Below are 20351 nucleotides of genomic sequence, written 5' to 3'. Positions count from 1 at the left end.
GATGTGAACTGGCTCCCTTGATCGGTCACCAGCTCTCTTGGGTAGCCAAACTTGTAGAAGATGTTCTCTCTTAAGAACTCGACCACCTTCTCTTCTGTTGCTGCTTTGATTGCTTTAGTCTCTGCCCACTTTGTCAAGTAGTCAGTACACACAATGATGTAGGATCTTTGCCTAGAAGAGGGATTGATTGGACCCACAAAGTCCATGCCCCACTTCTCAAATGGCTCGAGAGTCACTTGAGGTTGGAGAGGCATCTCATCCCTTTGAGTCGGTTTCCCCATTCTTTGGCATTGGTCACATTGGCTGATGTATCTTCTGACATCTTGATGAAGTGTAGGCCAATAGTAACCTGCCTGCAGGATCTTGAAGGCCGTTCTCTTTGCTGCAAAGTGTCCCCCACAAGGCCCATCATGACAGGTGAGGAGGATGTCAAAGACTTCCTCCTCCCTTACACAATGCCTTAAGATCTGATCGGGGCCAAGCTTGAACAGGTTGCCCCTGATCCAAGTGAATGAGGCACTTTTTCTGATGATTCTGCTCTTCTCTTTTGAAGAGAGATGCGGAGGGAACTGAGCTGAAACAAGATAGTTTGCTATATCAGCAAACCATGGAGAGAGTACTGAAATAGCAAACAGATGCTCATCAGGCGTCTGGTCATTCACCGTCCCATCTTCATCTGCAGACAAATCCAATCTAGATAAAAAATCAGCAACAACATTTTCTCTTCCTGGTTTATCAACAATGGTTAAATCAAACTGCTGCAACAAAAGTAACCATCTAATAATACGAGCATTCACATCTGGTTTATTCATTAAATATCTAATTGCAGCATGGTCAGTATGTACAAATGTTTGATATCCGGTGATGTAATGACGGAACTTGTTTAGTGCATGGACTACAGCTAAGAACTCTTTCTCGGTTACAGTGTAGTTTAGTTCAGCTTTGGTCAAGTTCTTGCTAACAAAGTAAATGGCATATGGAAGTTTTTGCTCAAATTGTCCTAAAGCTGCACCTATGGCTTTGTTCGAGGCATCAGTGTGGATGTGGAAAGGTAGGGCCCAGTTTGGACCTCTCAAGATTGGTGTTGACACCAACTTTTCTTTTAACTCATTCAAACTCTTCTGACAGTCGTCAGTCCACTTAAACTCCACATCTTTTGCCAACAGGCCAAACAATGGCGAGGCGAGCTTGCTGAAGTCCTTAATGAATCTCCTGTAGTACCCCGCTAATCCCAAAAAACTCCTGACATCCCTTACCTTTTGTGGAGGTGGAACCTTCTTGATTAGAGAAATTTTGTTAGGATCCACCTGTAACCCTTGGCGAGAGATGGTATGGCCTAGCATGGTCCCTTCAGTCATCAGGAATTCACATTTTTCAGGACTGAGGGACAGGTTCATCTCGATGCATTTGGTCAGGACTTTTCCCAGATTGGACAATGCTTCCTGGAAGTTGGCCCCATAAGGAGTAAAGTCATCCATATAGATTTCCACTGCATCATGGACCAGCTCCGAGAAGATGCTTAAGACAGCTCTCTGGAAAGTAGCCGGAGCATTGCATAGCCCAAAGGGAAGAACTCGGTAGGCAAAGGTACCCCAAGGACAAGTGAAGGTGGTTTTATCTTAGTCTTCCGGGCTGATTTGGATTTGATTGTACCCGCTAAACCCATCCAGGAAAGAGAAGAACTTCTTTCCGGCCAGTCCATCCAACACTTGATCTATGAAAGGTAGAGGGAAATGGTCTTTCTTGGTAGCTTTGTTTAGCTCACGGTAATCTACACAAATTCTCCACTTCCCATTCTTCTTGGGAACCAACACTAGAGGGGACACCCATTCACTATTTGAGATGGGGTAGATGAATCCGGCATCCAACAGTTTTTGCAATTCTTCCTTGACAATGTCCTTGAGGGTAGGATTCATTCTCCTCTGTGGTTGCCTCACTGGTTTACAGTCCTCTTTGATATATATGTGATGAGTATAGACCGAAGGATGAACTCCTTTCATCTCCTTATAGCTCCAAGCAAAAGCATCTAAGTGGCTAGCCAACAGGTTGCACAGCTCCTTTTCCTGAGAAGGAGATAGGGAGGAGCTAATTTTTAATGCTTTCTCAGGGCCGAACTCCACATTCTTAACTCTGGGAATGACAGGGCTGGTTGTACAAAGATCCACTAAGGTGCTAGCTTGGGCATCCTCCACCAATTTTTCTAAGGGTAGAGCACTGGTAGGTGGGTTTTGGATCAAGTTCTCGATCAAGTCATCCTCGGTTGGGGGGTTTCTTCCAGTGGTATCTATGGTACACAGAGGTGCTGAGTACACCTTGTCTTCTTCTCCTTCCTCCAACCAGAGTGGTAAGTCATGCGCTAAAGAGGGTTGGGCAGGAGGGTATAGGACTAGTTGCTTGGACATAGGACCATTTTTGATGGTCATATTCCCTGCACGACAACTGATATAGGCATCTACAGTGGCTAACCAAGGCCTTCCCAAAATGAGGGGATATCCAGTAAGCTTTGCCTTTGGTTGCAAAACCAGGAAGTCTGCAGGATACTCCCAAGAGTCAATAGAGACCAAGACATCCTCCACAATCCCTTCGGGAGTCACGGTGGAGTGATCTGCTAGTTGTAGCACTGTCGAGGTCTTCCTCAAGGAACCTTGAAGATTGAGCTTGAGCATGGTATCCCTGGTCATTACATTAATGGCAGCCCCCAGATCAATCAAGGTGTGGGGTATGATGGTGCCATTGATGTGGACATCTACTACAGGACTTCCAGGATCTAAGTATTTTGGGCAGATGACTTGTCCTAGCATAAGGTCAGACAGTTGTCCTATGACATTGATAGTTGAAGCATCTTTCTTTCGTCTGCCTAGGTGTTTGAAACACTTCTCCTTAACCAGCTTGTTATAGATTGGCACATCCTTGATGGCCTGGAGAAGGGGTATCTTCACACACAACTGCTTGAGCTCTCCCAGAAGCTCATCTTCTTCCGGGTTGGGTTGTGTGGTGGTTGCTAATCTCTCAGGAAAGGATGGAATAGGCTTTGGTTCACTTTCCTGATGGTCTTCCTCATCCTCCGGGGGAGGAGGTTGGCGATCTGGGAGAGTCTTTCCAGATCTAAGATTGATCTCCTGGATCTCCACAGCATAGGTAGGGCATGAGGTCTCCCCAGTATATACCTGCTGAGCCTGTCTGTTGTTGGGGTTCGGGTTCGGTTGAGCAGGTATTTGAGGTTGCCTTGGAGGAACAGGAGGTAACGGTTGTGGTTGAACTGGAGGTGGAGGAAGAATGGCGGGAGGAGTGTTGTACTGGGGCCTCCACCCCGACTGAGGTGCATTCCACTGAGGCTGTGGCTAGGCATGTGGGTGATAAGAGTGAGTAGTGGGTTGAGTAGGATACTGAGGTGGATAAGACCATGGAGGGGGCATGGACCAGGATGGATGAGCAGGGGGACCCCAGGAAGGCATAGGAGTCGATTGGTTGGGGCTGTAATAGGCTTGAGGTGCCCCTTGCATTCCCTGCTGATAGGATCTAGGTCCTTGTGGCCTCCTTTGGTTAATGAAATAGAGAGGTTCAGTGGGGGCTTCTGTCCCTTGGTACATGGCTTTAAACCTAGGTAAGGTGGGACACTGATTGGTAGGATGGTCCTCCTCACAAACAAAACATACTTCAACCGAATGCAAGGGGCATTCGTTCTTGGGATGTCTTCTTGTGCACCTAGGGCAGAAGACAACCAGGGCTCTCTCAGCTTCTTCTTTCTTTTGCTGGATCTTGAATGTATCCAGCTGCATGGCAATGGTCTGCCTCACCTCACTCTTAAGATCTTCTAATTGGTTTGCTAACTCATGTTTGGAGAAAGGGATACCAACTGAGGTGAGGTTTCCCCTCCCTCGTTTCCTAGCTGCTCTGGAGTGGTTTCTAAACACCGTTTTGATGTCCTCATAAGGCAGTTGGTAGATATCCCCCCCAGCTAACATGTGAAGGGTATCTAAGAGATCTTTTGGGACTCCTCGGAGCAAAACCAACTTAAGGGATTCAGGGTCAAGTGTGCACCTGGCCCGCTTATAACTAAGTTGGAATCTTTCCTCATAATCCTCTAAGGACTCATCGTTTCCCATAGCCATCCGAAAGATTTCCCCCTTTGTTTCCTTGGACCTACAATAATCCCGGTACTTGGTGTTGAAGGCTCGCTGCATCTGAGCCCACGTGGTGATACTATTCCTTGGTAAACCCATGAACCAGCGTAATGCTGCATCCTTGAGAGTGGAAGGGAAAAGTTTTAGCTTTTCCTCATCTTCAGTGTAGTCATAGGTTCTACAGAGGACAACAAACTCAAATAGGAAGGTATCAGGATCTTCGGTAGTCAGCCCATGGAAGTGAGGTAAAGCAGAGGGGCTAATGTTCTTCATTTTCATCTCACCATTGGTCTCTCGGATGGGGAAGGCACCCTCTATCCTCTCATCTTCTCCTCTATTATCAGCCATAGTTTCAGGTGGAGTGGTCTCTAACTCTTCTTCTTCTATAGGATTTTGGTATGTCTCGGGATGTTCACCTATAGTTTCCTCTAGTTCACTGTCACCACCGAAGAGTAAAGGGTGACTAAGTGATGTGGTGGGGGTGTTAGGTAGGAATTTTCCTGATCTATCTCGGTTCCTACGAGGCATGAAACAGAAAGACTTCTTTTTTTGTGGCTTTTGTGTTTTCTCTTTGCACCTGCAAAAATGAAACAGATGGATCTACAATTGACTATCTTGCAGAATTGAAATTATAATCTACGCTTGCAGAATTGAAAGACTAATCTAGGAAAGCAGGAAATGCTAATCTAGGAAAGCAGGAAATGCTAATCTATGAAAGCAGGAAATACTAATCTATGAAAGCAGGAAATACTAATCTATGAAAGCAGGAAATACTAATCTATGAAAGCAGGAAATACTATGCTACTTTTGCAGAATGGAAATGAAGCAAACTACTTAGCAGAAAGTAAGAGTAAGAAGTTAGAAGAAAAGCAACAGTCACTAATACTCTGATGCTTCCCCTGCAACGGCGCCAAAAAGATGGTGAGCTCCAGTATTGTAGCAATAATGCTACAACTCCTGGGGCTTCCTGTCTCTCATTTTATCAACCCGGTAGTTCGTACAAACTTGGAAGCGACGGTGCTATATGCACAAGTACTAGCTCTTGTCGCAGCTGTCACTTGGTCAGCTGGCACAAGTCCGCTAGGGCTCAAGCCAACTTCTATTTGTTCTCAGAAGAAGCTCTATGATTGATGGACGAAAGCTAACTCAAAGAAGGCTAATCTACTTGCAGAAAAGAAACTGAAAGCTAATGAAGCATGAAAACCTAGTAAACCCTAATTTCTCCCTTACAATGCAAAAACGTGAATGAAACCTCTACCAATGATGCTATTACTTGCAGTGAAGTGAAATACATGTGTCTAAGCTATCTGCAATTGAAAAGACATGTTTTTGTATTTTGTCATTATGTGGTTGGATTTATTGTGACGGTGCTCTTGATTAGGGTTTGGCTGTGCAGGAGCAATTGGAATGCGAGAAAAGCGTGGATAGGGTTTGAATGGCTAGGGGAGGTCCCAGAGGGTCCCTAGCATCAGTCCTGAGAAGTCTACCACGTCTGGAGGCTCAGCAACCGAGTTTGTAAACTCCTACAGGAAGTCTGCAGGGGATCCTACAGGAACTCAGAGTTTTCTACAGGAAGGCAGTAAAATTCTATGGGATGACCTACCGTGAAGGTTTGGAGAGATGGTGAAGTGATGGAGTGGTATGGGAAGATGAGTGAGATGGAGATGGACCTGGTGATGGCTCAGGAGCAGCAATGTTGGATGGAGAACGTGTGCATGGAGTGGTTTGTTGAATGGAAGAGTGGTATCAACGAAAGGCTAGATAGATGGAGCTATGTGAGTAATGGATGAGCTAGAAGTTGAATGAGCGGAACAGAGGTCAAGAAGGTGACTTGAGATGTGGTTGACACGCAGAGGAAGGTAATGGAGTGATATGGAGCAGTGTAAACGAAACGAATGACTTATGACTATTACCAATTGAAAGTGAATTAACCTAAGCTACTTGTGAAATCAACCCAATGAACAGCAATGTAAACTGGAAGGAAATTCGTGCATGGAAGTGAAGTGAAAGCGTATGACTCAAGCATGAAGTGCATGGAAAGATCTACCATAACCGTGACTGTGTTGCAGCGTTCAAAGAAGTAAAGGACTGCGTTTCTTTTTGGTGGCTGATTATGGACTTCACCCCAATCCCTAGGAGAGATGGCAGTGAGCCTTAATAACCTTTTTGCTGGAGCTCCAATGGATTATATCTATCCTCCTCTACTCTAAGCAACTGGAAACAAATTCACCATAAATGAATCCTATCTAAACTCATGAAAAAGACTAAATTAACAAACTGTAAATTTGAATTGCATGTGGAAGTAAAAAAAACTCAAAGTGTTGGAACGAAATGTAAATAACATTACAACACCGAGGAGATCTATTGCTCTCAGGTTGGGCCATAACCTGAGAGCTATAGCTCCCTTAGAAAAATCAGAATGAGATCAAAGTCTGACTGTCTTTATTCATAACAAAACATCTGATGTCATGCCACAATTGGCTTAAAAAGAACTACACCGAGCTGTGCTCAAAACTGTAATAGCAATACGAGAGTTTCAACAACCTATCCAAGGCTAAGGCCTCTATACTTATACAAAAACGATGATCCAACAAAGTGTCCTTGATTTTAGGAACTCGGCTGCCCAACTGAAGTTCAACTGCTGATCCTGTAGGACAGCTGTAACTGTTGTTCCTGTAGGACAGTTTGGCTGCCTCTAGGCTCGGTGGGCAGATTGTTTGGAGCTCGGAGCTTTGGTGAAGATTACGAGGAAGGTCCCAAAGATGGTGGACACCCCCTCCTAGAAACTAGCAGTGCTACGTGCTGTCTCCTTGTCTCCCTTTTACGTGGTCTTTTGCTCCCTTCTAATGCCAAAACCTGAGATCATAATGCATTAGTCACGTAGATAGAGTGCCTACCCTTCTTCCTACAAACAACATGAATATACTAAGAAATGAATGCACAAGCAATAAAAAATGAATGGTCTGAGCAAAATAAGTAGGCTAAATGAGCCCAAATTGTACCAAAATTGGGGCTCATCAAATATCTAACACTCTATCCAATTCCAGTCTTCCTTGGTAGCACAAACCATAATCACTAGTGCCACACAAATACCTAAAAACCCGCTTCACTGTAGTCCAGTGCTCCTTCCCTAGTTTTGACATAAACTTGCTCAATACTCCCACTGCATGTGTAATGTCTGGTTTAGTAGTACAAACCATTGCATACATTAGGCTATCGACTGCACTTGCATATGGAACATGAGACATGTCCTCTTCCTCTTCTTGTGCCTTGGGACACTGTTTAGAAGATAACTTTACACCTACAGGAATAGGAACCTTCACCGGTTTACTATCCTGCATATTAAACCTCTGCAATATTGTCTCAACATACTTCCTCTAGTTTAACCAAAGCTTCCTCTTTGTCCGATCTCTTTTAATTTCCATGCCCAAAATATGGTTTGCAACACCAAGATATTTCATGTCAAATTTGGAGAACAAATGGGTCTTCAAATCCTGGATAATTTCTTTGTCATTTCCAACCAACAACATATCATCCACATATAAGACAAGATAAATAACCCAATCACCAATTAATTTAAAATACACACAGTGATCTACTTTGCTTCTGGTGAAGCCAAGTCCCCGTATAAATGTATCAAATTTCTGATACCACATCCTTGGTGACTGTTTTAACCCATACAAAGACTTCTTTAACTTGCATACTAGTTCTTTCTTACCTTCACTGCAAAGCCTTCAAGTTGATTCATGTAGATCTCCTCTTCAAAATCCCCATGAAGAAATGTTGTCTTCACATCCATCTGTGCTACCTCAAAATCAAAAGCAGCAACAATAGATAAAAGTAATCTAATAGAAGTTACCTTGGCAATAGGAGAAAAAGTATCACCAAAATCAATTCCTGGCACCTGGGAATAACCTTTTGCTACCAACCGAGCTTTGTATTTCTCCACCTTTCCTTCTGCATTTGTCTTCTTCTTGAACACCCATTTGTTTCCAATGGGTTTCCTTCCAGCTGACAACTCCACTAGATCCCAAGCCTCATTTTTGTGCAAAGATGCCATTTCATCAACCATGGCCTCTTTCTAGAGTTTTCCATCCTCTGAATCTACTGCTTCCTTCACAGTTCTAGGATCATCATCAGTAATATATAAAGAAAAATTTGAACAGAAAGCAGATGGACTATACCTTTCTGGCTACCTTCTTTCTCGAACTGATCTTATCGCACCCAGAGTTTGTGGCTCTTCATCTTCTGATTCCTCCTCTGCTATAGAGTCTAATTCTTCCTCCTTTAACTCAAACTCTATCTTCTCAGGTTCCTTTCATTGACTTCATGTTTAATAACATCTTTTCCCTCTCTGAACACCACATCTCGGCTGTACATGACCTTCCTTGTTACCGGGTCCCAAAGCTTATAACCATTTAAACCATCCTTATACCCAATAAAGATGCACTTTTCAGATTTACTATCCAACTTGGTTCATTTCTCCTTTCGAACATGTACATATGCATCACATTCAAATACCCTCACATGTGAAAGAGAGGGTTTCTTACCAGTCCATACCTCTTGTGGAGTCTTATCCTCCAACCCTGATGAAGGTGATCTATTGACCACGTAACATGTTGTCTCCACTGCCTCTACCTAGAATTCCTATCCTAACCCAACACCACTGAGCGTGCTTCTTGCCCTTTCCATCAACGTCTTGTTCATTCTTTTTGCAACTCCATTTTGCTGAGGTGTATATGGAGTAGTCTTCTATCATGCTATACCACACTTTTTACAGAATTCTTCAAATTCCTTACTGCAAAACTCTCCACCATTATCTGTCCTTAGCACCTTTATCTTCTTCTCTGTCTAGTTTTCCACCAGAGCCTCAAATTCATTAAACCTGTCAAAGACTTCAGATTTGTTCTTAAGGAAATATATCCATGTACTCCTTGAGAAGTCATCTATAAATGACACATAGTACATAGACTTACCCAGTGATGAAACCTTCACAGGTCCAAACACATCACTGTGCACAAGCTCTAATATATGTTTCTCCCTCTTACCACCAGAGGGGAAACTCACCCGATTCTGCTTACCATATACACAATTTTCACAAAAATAAAAATCCAGAGAGCTATTACTCATACCTTCTACCATACCTTTACCATGAAGTTTTCGAAGGCCCTTCTCTCCAATATTTCCAAGCCTTTTATGCCACATCATGGTCTTCTCTCCAGAGACCACTAGATTTTCTGCTCCACTTTCAGGAACCAAAAAATTGTTGTACCCATCCACAATAGTGCTACCTTGCAGCTTGTACATGGTTCCAATTCGAACTACCCGCATAAATACCAGTGCTCCCCGAACCATCTTGCAGGTATCCTTCTCGAACACTGTTTTTACACCTACATCATCTAGATTGCTTACAGAAAACAGATTCCTAGCTAATGTAGGAATATGCGGAACACCTAGAAGTGTTGTAACCCTTCCACCTTGTAACTTCAACTTTACTTTTCCGCGACCAATGGTTCTAGCCTTCCCATCATCCCCTAAGAAGACATCACCACCATCATATTTCTCATACTTGTAGAACCACTCTCTATGGGGAGTGAAGTGAAAGGCTGCACCTGGGTCAATCAACCATGCCTCATGATCTACATGTGTACTTGAAGAAGCCAAGTACACATCCCCACCTTCATCTGAGGTGGTTTTCACCTCTATGGAAGCAGCATCATCAGATCCCTTTCCTTTATTAGGAGATTTAGATTTATAGTTCCTTTTTTAGTGCCCTTCCTTTCCGCATTTCCAGCACACCACCTTTACAGGTTTTCCTAGAGATTTTGATCTCCCTATAAATTTAGACCTCCGACTCGATGACTTATTTTTGTTTTTGTTCTGGTACCATCCTTGTACAAACAAGGCATCACCATTCTGGCTCTCCATACTTTTCCGTCTCATTTCTTCCTTCAGCAAGGATGAGACTATTTCATCAAACTACAAGGCAATTGCATTGCTACCTATTGCAATAACTAGACTATCCCATGAATCTGGTAGAGAACACAACAAACTAATGCACTTACCTTCATCTAAAATTTTGATATCAACAGACGATAACTGACTTACCACAATATTAAATGCATTCAGATGCTCCATCACTGATTCTCCATCTTTCATCCTCAGGTTATACAGGTTTTTCCATAAGAACAGTTTATTCACCAGAGACTTAGATTGGTACAAAGTCCCTAACTTATCCCATAAAGCCTTTTCCATAGCTTTCCCTGATACATCTAGCAATACTAAATCTGACACACACAATCATATTGTGATCTTTTCCTTCCAATCTAACTTCTTTCGTTCTTCATGGACACTCCCATTGGTTTAGTACCCAGATCTACCGTGATCCACTGATCTTTATCCACTAACAGATCTTCCATCTTGAGTTTCCACAAATCAAAACTCTGACCATTAAATTTCTTGATCTCTATCTTTCCACTACTCACCATCTTCTTTCACCACCAGAATTGATCTCACAAATCTCCAGCTGAATAGGGTCTACCACAGGCCTGAGTGAAACCCCTCAGTAACAAAGGCATCCCCTTGAAGCCAAAACAACTTTGATACCAAATGTAGGTTTTAATCCCGTATATAAATTACCTGCATACGATTCTAGAACACATAAAATAAATAATGCAAGAGAATAACACATAAAACACATATACACAGAGCTTTTCCCCTAGATCCCAAAACTGAGACTACCAGCTTCATTTTTCATTATGTTCCTTTCAATGTTACAGTACATATTTATACATGTTGAAGCATCCAATACCATGGACCAAAAACCATCACGTTGAAAACCATGGACCAAAAACCATCGCGTCCAAAACCATGTGCGAAAAACATGCACAAAACCATAGGTAGGTCCACCCAACCTAAGGAGCTATAAGGATAGACTTTGACAGCCAAAGTGAAATTTTCTTGGGAAAGAACCCTGCTTACCATTCAAAGACAAAGCACATTGATGTTCAGTATCACTTTGTGAGGGATATGATAGAAGACAAAAAGGTGTTGCTAGTAAAGGTGGACACTTTGAAGAATATTGTAGATGCATTGACAAAATTTGTGAGCTCTGAGAAGTTCTCTTGGTGTAGAGAAATAATGGGCATTACAGGGCTAGATAAATGACTAAGCTCTCTTGTGGCCCCGTGTGGAAAGAAAACAACAAGTGGGAGAATGTTGGGTTGTGTTATATTATTTCCACGACTAGCCCACGTAGTTAACCGGGGGGTTAGAAGGGGGGTGGAGCCCCCCCTTCGTTGTGCCGATTGTGTAGCGGGGGGAGTCACGAGGGGTTTGAGGGGTGCAAGTAAGCCCAATCTCTGGGGTCAGGGGTAGCGCCCTAGAAAATTTTGGTTTTGGACACTATGTTAGGTTGGGCAGACCTACCTACGGTTTTATGCATGATTTTCGCACATGGTTTTGGAAGTGATGGTTTTTGGTCCATGGTTTTCGACGCGATGGTTTTCAGTCCATGGTATTAGATGCTTCGGCATGTATAAATATGTATTGTAACATTGAAAGGAACATAATGAAAAATCAAGTTGGTAGTCCCAGTTTTGGGATCCAAGGGAAAATCTTTGTGTATATGTGTTTTATGTGTTATGCTCTTACATTGTTTATTTTCTGTGCTTTAGAATTCGTATGTAGGTAATTTCTATACAAGGTTAAAACCTACATAGCCACCCACCGGTCATGGCACTAACCATTGTGATCAACTCCTATGGGCACGAGACATCGGGGTGGCCGCATCTTTACAAGAGCGATTCAAAATTCGGCAGCATATACCAGACACTCCTGGAAAGGAAGCAAGTTCCAAATTTTCACCATCAGGATGCATTGTTATGCCACTTAGGACACATTTGTGTTCTTTCAAGTGAGCGTGCCAAGATGATTTGGGAGGTGCACTATACTCAGGTCATTGGACATTTCAGAGTAGAGAAAATAGTGGCGGTATTGCAGAAGTATTTTTATTGGCTGAAACTTTGTTAGGATGTTGGGAAGTTCATTAGATCCTTCACCCCCCACATCATTTCCAAACCATCAATCATGAAGTAAGGCCTATATACTCCTCTACCTACTCCTAGTCGGCCTTGGGAATCTGTCTCCATGGATTATATGTCTGGCCTTCCTTCTACTAAGAAAAACAATGATTGTGTTTTCGTGGACATCGATAGATTCTCTAAGATGGCCATCATGGCAGCCTGCAAGAAGAGTATCACAATAGAGGTCACTGCTAAGATCTTCTTTGAATGAGTGTAGGTACACTTTGGGATCCCACAGTTCATTATCTCATATCGAGACAACAAATTCTTGAGTGCATTTTGGTCAAGTCTCTGGTCAATGATGGATACAAAACTTACTAAGTCCACGGATTTCCATCTCCAAAATGATGGCCAAACAGAGGTTGTCAATTGGATGATTGTACCCATTTTACACATGTACAACTCGAAGCATCCATTTGTAATCATGTATATCTCCTTATCCCCTACAGGTTGACATATTGTTGTAGGGAAAAGTATCCGACTCGGATGACCCTATCCCACTCTAAGGGTGATAGTACCTCAGCGACAACTGTAAGGAAAACTACTGACATTTTACTTCTTTATGAAAGCAGAGAAAGAATGGAGAAATGCACTAACCGTTGCCTTGCGCTTAATGTCGAATCCAAACTATTCTCTTTGCTTGCTTGCTCCCAGCTCCTTGCTCTTTTGCTGGCCCAGCTACAATGAGATCCTGCAAAATAACAAAGAAGGAAACTACAAGAAGCATGCAATCATAACTGATTTAAGGATTAGTGTAAATCAAATATACAATCATCACAATACATAATTGAAACAAGAGTATATAGAAGAACCTCAATAGCTTTTTATTAATGAAGAAGTAAAGGTTCTGAGAAGATTACAACCATTGAAGGCTCCAATCCAGCAACACCTCCCAGCAGAAAGAATTTCTCTTCTTCACCTCCCTCAAGCAATCACCCAATAGCTCTATAGTAAAACCAACAGCATATCATTACTTTGCACAAAATTCCAGCCTCCTGAGCTCATAGGAGAGAGCTCAATATATAGATGAATTGAGAAAGGATGAGTCAGCTTGCAACTGATGTGTAGCTGCCTTGTGTCCTCTCTCTCTTCAGTTGATCTTCAGTTCTTGAATCCACTTGGAGAACCTTGCTTCCACATGGAGAAACAGAGCCTCTGACTCATCACAAGTCGAAATCCCTGATCCAAGTGTCATTTTGGAAGATTCCACAGCTATGACTCACTGTGCCACTTGTCCAATCTCGCTCAGCGCAGGTGGCCTTTGTTCTACCTGCTTTGCAATGCAGGTACACCATGGAGGAGTTGGCTTTCAGCGCAGAAGCCTAGTGGAGCACCTGCTTTGATTTCAGGATTGCTTGTTTTTGAGTGTTTTCAGGTGGAGAACTGATCTGAGAGCTGTTGGTTTGCTGACCTTGATCCTCTGGGGGTAGGAACATCATGTTTAGGGACTTTGGATCCCTTGGATTATTGACAATTCATGCCTGTTGCTGTAAGGCACAAAATTGTCTATAACAGATGCCCCCTAAAGTATGAGGTCGTTTATCGGGTGAAATGCTTTATTAGGAGGATCTGAAGTTCATTCAATCTGCTGAGAAGTGTCCTGTAATAAGATACAATACAATACATTATTTTTCATACTTTTTCACGATCTAGCTGAGGTGGGCATTCCCATGCTTAGCTTTATAAATACATTTTGGTACATAGAACAGACGATCGTCTGATGGTAGACTGATAATTCTCTGCTGAAATTATCATCCTTTGAGAAGGATGATCATCTGCTGCAATGATGTACATGTCAAATGTGCTTATCTCCTGAATATAAATCGCAGCCCGGATGGATGAAACTAGATCCGGGGTCTTCAAACTCTTCCGATCTTCACTCGATGTACAATTCAATCCATGTGAGAATTTCTTGAAGTCGAACATGAAAAGACATCGCTTGATTACCAGTCAATAATGTAAACCATTAACAAGCGCGAGAGGAATCACCGATAAGAATGATGACCCTCAAGGTACAGCAGTACAATTCACATGGTGGGAATAAAGGACTTGGTGTCGACCACCATGCAAAATCTTCTGGTCGAAGGTCATTGATGTATACCTGTCGCCGGAAGTGAGAAACTTGCCATTGAGGCATGCAAGCTTCAAAGTACTGAAGGGGTTGTTCCTAGATCAACTCCTTGGATAATGAGCTAATGTCGACAAGGAGCGATCCGTCAAAGGAGGGCCTTAATGAATCCCACATCAGTGACACGGAACGGAGCTAATGATTGTGATGAGGTGAAAACAAACTGTGATGTATGATTCAGGGTGGCGGTCATGAAATGGATGAAGGACAATGTATGGTAGTGGATGGAACACGGTTGACTCTCTGCAAAACCACTTCTCTTGAACATATAACGACACTGATGTGATGGATCGGTAGCATTACCCCAAAATGTGGATGGTGTGGCGAGGACCATGGTGATGAGACCGGTGAATGAAACAACCCAACCCGATGATACAGAGGACAAAGTGTCATGTTCAAGAGCGACTTGCTACCATTAAAGCTGTGAGGTTCTCCCAATTTTTTCCCCAGTCATTGATGACCAGTACCTCTTTATTTTTGTCAAGCTTGAGGAGGATAACATATGCTTGTTCTATAACCTGCCCTTCGGGCAAGCCCATCGCTATGTTTTAACGAGCCTAGCGATAGGGAAACTCGTTCTCGTCTAAAGACAAGTTTGTCGCTATTTAATGAATTTAACAAGTCTAACGACAAGGATAACTCGGTCCTTTTCAATTTTAGAGAGTCTGAAAAGGTATGTAAAGTCAACTCCAAAATTCCTTTTTCGTCAGCTAATCCCTTAAGTCCGAAAAAGTATAAAACAATACAGAAGGGATGAATTTTCGATCGTTTTAACGAGCCGAAAAGCAAGCGCTCGATCTTTTTGTGCAATAATCCCTCAGGTCCAAAAACATTAAAATCTAGAGGAGGGATAACGTTCCGGTCGCTTTAACGAGCTGGAAGGACAAAACTCGGAAAACTTTTCATATTTTACGAGTCCGTGAAAAGAGCTCAAAGAAGACTCGTCTTTTGAGGAACGAGTGATGAACAGGGCAGCAACAGATTCCAGGTATAGGTTGGAATATTCCAATCACGGCAGTGTCACAAGGATGGCTTAGTGAGATCACTCTTCGCAGCTGTTCCTCAAAAGAAGGTAAACAATCATATGGAGATGAACGATTGGCCAAATGAAAGGATGGAGGTGATGGCATATAAACACGACCAAGGGCTTTTTAATATGGCAGTCAAAGGTTACATTTCTCAAGGTTATTTACCGGTTCATTTTTTCTGGATGAGCTTGAACTCTAGGGGGAAGATTGCTCACAGCTTATGTTTTTTTTTAACGAGCATGAACTATGTGATAAAACTGCTCAGATCTTGCGTTTATTTTTTAACGAGCATGAACTTTATGCTAAAACTGCTCGAATCATACCAGTCATAATACAAGGAATGCCTCAGGTGAGGTAGTCATATTTAAGGAGCTATACCTCACAAGTTACTCCAATTTGGCAAGTTTTGACTTTTGCCCCACATCCTTTCTTTATGTAAGCTAGGAAACGACCAATCCAAAAACCAGATAAAATGACCGCTCTTTGCTCACACTCCAAAAGGTTTGCATGCCCCCAGGTATAAAGTATAATTTCAAAACTGCCCCTCGTCTGTCCCACCCCTGTTTTTCTACTGGTCGTCTTGCTATATTTTTAACGATACTTGTCTTCTCGTTATTTTTCGGTGCCGACGGTACTTGTCTTCCCATCAGTTCACTTGTACATTTTCGCAAGATCACCATAGATAAAACATTGGTGTTATGGAGGGAGGCTTGCCTCTTACTTATTATCCGAAAAATGGTTCTGTTCGCTGCCGCAAACTAAACTCTTTTTCCCGGCGATTGTCTATCATTAGGTTACTAAGGATGATGACCACTTGTTGCAGCAATAGAATCTCTTTCTTTGGAGGCTGCCCCTACTTATCCTTCAAAACATATGTTTTAATGGGTGAGGCTTGCCTTTTACCCAAAGATGGTTACTACTTGCTGCCGCAAATGGTCCCCTTCCTCGGTATCCTACTTATTTAGACAAAGGGGAGCGAGAAGCCGATTATCTCACTCACATAACTTTAACAAAAGAATCTTATTCTAGAACAACCCTCTCTTCCTTCTTTCGGACGGGGTACGGACCAGTCATATTCTTCTGCGGAAATTAACTTTATACCCGAGGTTTCCTCTGCCCAAGGCAGGCCAGGGTGCATGCCCCCTGGGTCCCAGTTACATCTTTCCGAATCACTCGCACTCATCGGGAAGTAGAACCGGGGGTGGAGGCATTCCAGGAGTGAATAAGCCGTTCAGGGATGGTATTTGACTATTTGCGATGCGTGATCCTGGAAATGAAAGTTGGTCTACGAGCTGGACCACTCTTCCTTCGTGTGGAAAACACATTACTCTAAAGAGTGAGGAGACTATCGCTCCCATGTAATATATATAGTCTCGTCCAAGGAGTAGGTTATAATCCAAGGGTCCTTGAACGACCATGACGTTCATATGAACTGTCTTCCCCCTCAATGTAATGGGAACATTGGGGAGAATCCCTAAAGGGCGACTGGTTCCTTTATCAAAACCTGATAGATTTCTCATCTCAGGTAAAAGCTCTGGGGAACCCAGCGCTTTCCAAGCAATAGAGGAAAGGATACTCACAGATGCCCCTTCATCAATGATAGTTCCAGCCATCACCATTCTGTAGATTTGGACGATGATTCTGAATGGGATACTGGCTGGTAACCGGGGTCTGCCTAGTTGATTCCAATCAAAGGATACAACTAGGTTGCTTGGTGGTGGGACCGAATACACGGCCGGATACGACCCTGACGATGTTCCTTCCTGCGATAAAGGAATGGGCGCATTGCCCTGATGCCCATCAGAGTCTGTGTTGATGAAAAGAATATGGACGGTGTCATCCTTATCCTCTTCAGTGAGGGTGTCATTTGAAGATGGATCTTCAATGACGGAGTCATTTGAGGATGAAACCTCTGAAGGAAGAACCGGGTCAACTGCCGTTTCGACCTTTAGACTTTCGTCTGGTCTGGATTCAGCCGGTTCATTCTCAATGACAGACACTTCAGCTGACCACTTGAGCGGGCCAGCTGGATTTTCAACTACCGAGGGATTAGGCGCGAGTTTTTGATATCCAGGAGGAAGTCGTAACGGTGATACAGGACGATCTTCCAAAACTCTCTTTGCCTCATCTAAGAATGGACAGCGGTGGATGGCGTGATCGCCTTCACACAGCATACAGGGTGATCTTGGTCTCCCTCTTCGTCCTTCACTCTCGTTAGTTGACGGACTGCAATCAACATGACTACCAGAGGTTGATGCTACCGGATTGTGCAACCTGGGGGACTAGTTCCTTAGTATCCGGGGAATACAAGGACAATCACGGTGGAGGTGGGTCCCTTTGCAAATGACACATGGCGATTTAGGCCCGGTCGGTGCAGTGTGTGGATTTTTGTCAGATGTCTTTTGCTTGCCCCCAGTCGCCTTCGCCATAGGCCCCTTCTGCTTCTTTTCTTTCTTCTTCTTTTCCTTCTTCTCTTTGGGAGGCTGACTTTTGCCGGCTCTACCTTGTGAAGATGAAGGATCAGAGGAAGAATAAGAAGTGGAAGGCTGGTGGGCAGCTCTAGACTGATCTGACTGTTGATTCGACTGCTCAGGATTTGTGGTGGTCTGAACTACATTAGTTGAAAAGAGCCAGACAGGTAGGCCAATTGTCAATCCTGGAAATGACAATGTGGCCATATGGGGCGCACCAACATCTCCCCAAGAGGAGAAGGGATTGGGACTTCCGCCAAGGTGACTTCCTTGGTTGGTGGACTCCATACTTTTCAACTTAAAGATCAACGCGGGAATAACAGGTGATTTCGTTCCATTTAAAATAAATTTTATTTACGACGCTTTAGACACAACTTTGCTTTTTCATGTTTTAAGAGTCGAGAAAAAGCTAAAGATGACTCTAGTCTCCTTCGATGTATTAACGAGCCCGAAGTGACAAATGCTCGGTTGGACTTTTTCAGTTATAGAGTTTGAAAAAGGCCAAAAGAAACTGCTCTGGAGATCTAGGCAGAGGGTGTGCCAAACCTTTCGCAAAACCACGGAATACGTTTTACGGTACGTGTGGTCAATCTTCGTGAATGCTGTGTTCACTGCATTGTGATCAGTAGGGCGGCAGACACGGCTTCCTAAGGATAAAGGATATATGCCTATAGGGGTCTCCCAATATATACTCGATGGTACGTGGGAGCACAAGTCCGTATTAGTGCCACCGACTCTCAGGAGGAATCACCCACCTTCTTCGAGATCGACAGTCACTATGTTTAACGACGCCGGAACACGTCTCTAGCTTAGACCTCTATATGTTTGCATTATGTTTCAAAGTGTTGTTATGTAAATTGAATTCATTTTAATGTTGATCTTGCTTAGCAGTTTGACTTTAAGGTTCACCACGAGATGTATGTAACAAATTCCTGAATGCAATCTAAGATGAGAAGCAAACTTTTCAATCTTTCAACTTTGAAAATCCTAACTACTGAGGAGAAGAAAGGCAAATCTTTTCACACAGATCATAGAACACACACTAATGCAAAATTTCCTAAATCGTCATGCAAACAGTCAAATGCAAAATGCACAATGCATGTATTTTCTTTTCCCTTTCTTAATGTGGATGGGTTACAAAAAGAAAGTTGTTATATAACTTTGATTTCGATTTAAAGCGAAAATAAACAAGCTAGTCCAAAATCAAAAGACACCTTAAGATTTACTTGTTCAATCACTGGAAATACATGAAATCAAACCATAATGACGAAAGTAAAAGAGACCAATCAGCTATGGACAACAAGCTAACTCTTTAGACCAGCAAAATGCCTAACACAGGTTCGGATCTAAGAGGCCAAAGCAAGACTAGTTTACTTTCGTTATGGGAAATTGTAAATGAAGTAAGAAATACAAAAGAACAAGTACAATTTCGTTATATAACAGAGGCGGAATAATGGCAAGTAAGGTTGGTTTCAGAATAGGTGCAAGAAAGACAACTGGCAGCCAAATCTATAAAGAAAACAGGCAAGAAAAAGGGAGGAAACCCCAACTGCTCTAGGCAAAATTGGGCCAACGCAGGTGCTGCACAGCGAGTCTGGCTCTCAGCGCAGGTAGCCCCTTCGGGACCTGCTTTGCAAAGCAGGTAGCCTGTGTACTACCTGCTTTGGAAAACGAAAGTTTTGTTTTCTCAGTTTCCGGGTCACAATTTTCTAAAAAATGCACAGTTTTTGCTCAAATCAGAAGCATTCAATCAAGCACACAGCAAGGGATGACAAGGAAGGTGAAAAAATATCACTAAGAGCTTACAAGGATCCTTGTAGATCAGCTCTTCAAATCATGAACATGCTCAGAAATGAGTTAGAGTAGCTGCCCTCTACTTCGCTTTTGATATAGTCAAAAGCTTTTCGATTTGGTACTCTTTTGTTCAGGAAATGAATAGCAAGATACTAAAAACAATCAAATAGATACGATCCCCAGCGGAGTCGCCAGTTTGTTGTAGGGAAAAGTATCCGACTCGGATGACCCTATCCCACTCTAAGGGTGATAGTACCTCAGCAACAACTGTAAGGAAAACTACTGACATTTTACTTCTTTATGAAAGCAGAGAAAGAATGGAGAAATTCACTAACCGTTGCCTTGCGCTTAATGTCGAATCCAAACTCTTCTCTTTGCTTGCTTGCTCCCAGCTCCTTGCTCTTTTGCTGGCCCAGCTACAATGAGATCCTGCAAAATAACAAAGAAGGAAACTACAAGAAGCATGCAATCATAACTGATTTAAGGATTAGTGTAAATCAAATATACAATCATCACAATACATAATTGAAACAAGAGTATATAGAAGAACCTCAATAGCTTTTTATTAATGAAGAAGTAAAGGTTCTGAGAAGATTACAACCATTGAAGGCTCCAATCCAGCAACACCTCCCAGCAGAAAGAATTTCTCTTCTTCACCTCCCTCAAGCAATCACCCAATAGCTCTATAGTGAAACCAACAGCATATCATTACTTTGCACAAA

Source organism: Pinus tabuliformis, chromosome 6 (genome assembly GCF_031772625.1).
Source record: "Pinus tabuliformis cultivar Carrire ecotype Pingquan chromosome 6, CPIR1, whole genome shotgun sequence".
Taxonomy (NCBI): Eukaryota; Viridiplantae; Streptophyta; class Pinopsida; order Pinales; family Pinaceae; genus Pinus; species Pinus tabuliformis.
The sequence above is the reverse complement of the archived record's forward strand: the minus strand, read 5'-3'. Positions refer to the sequence as shown.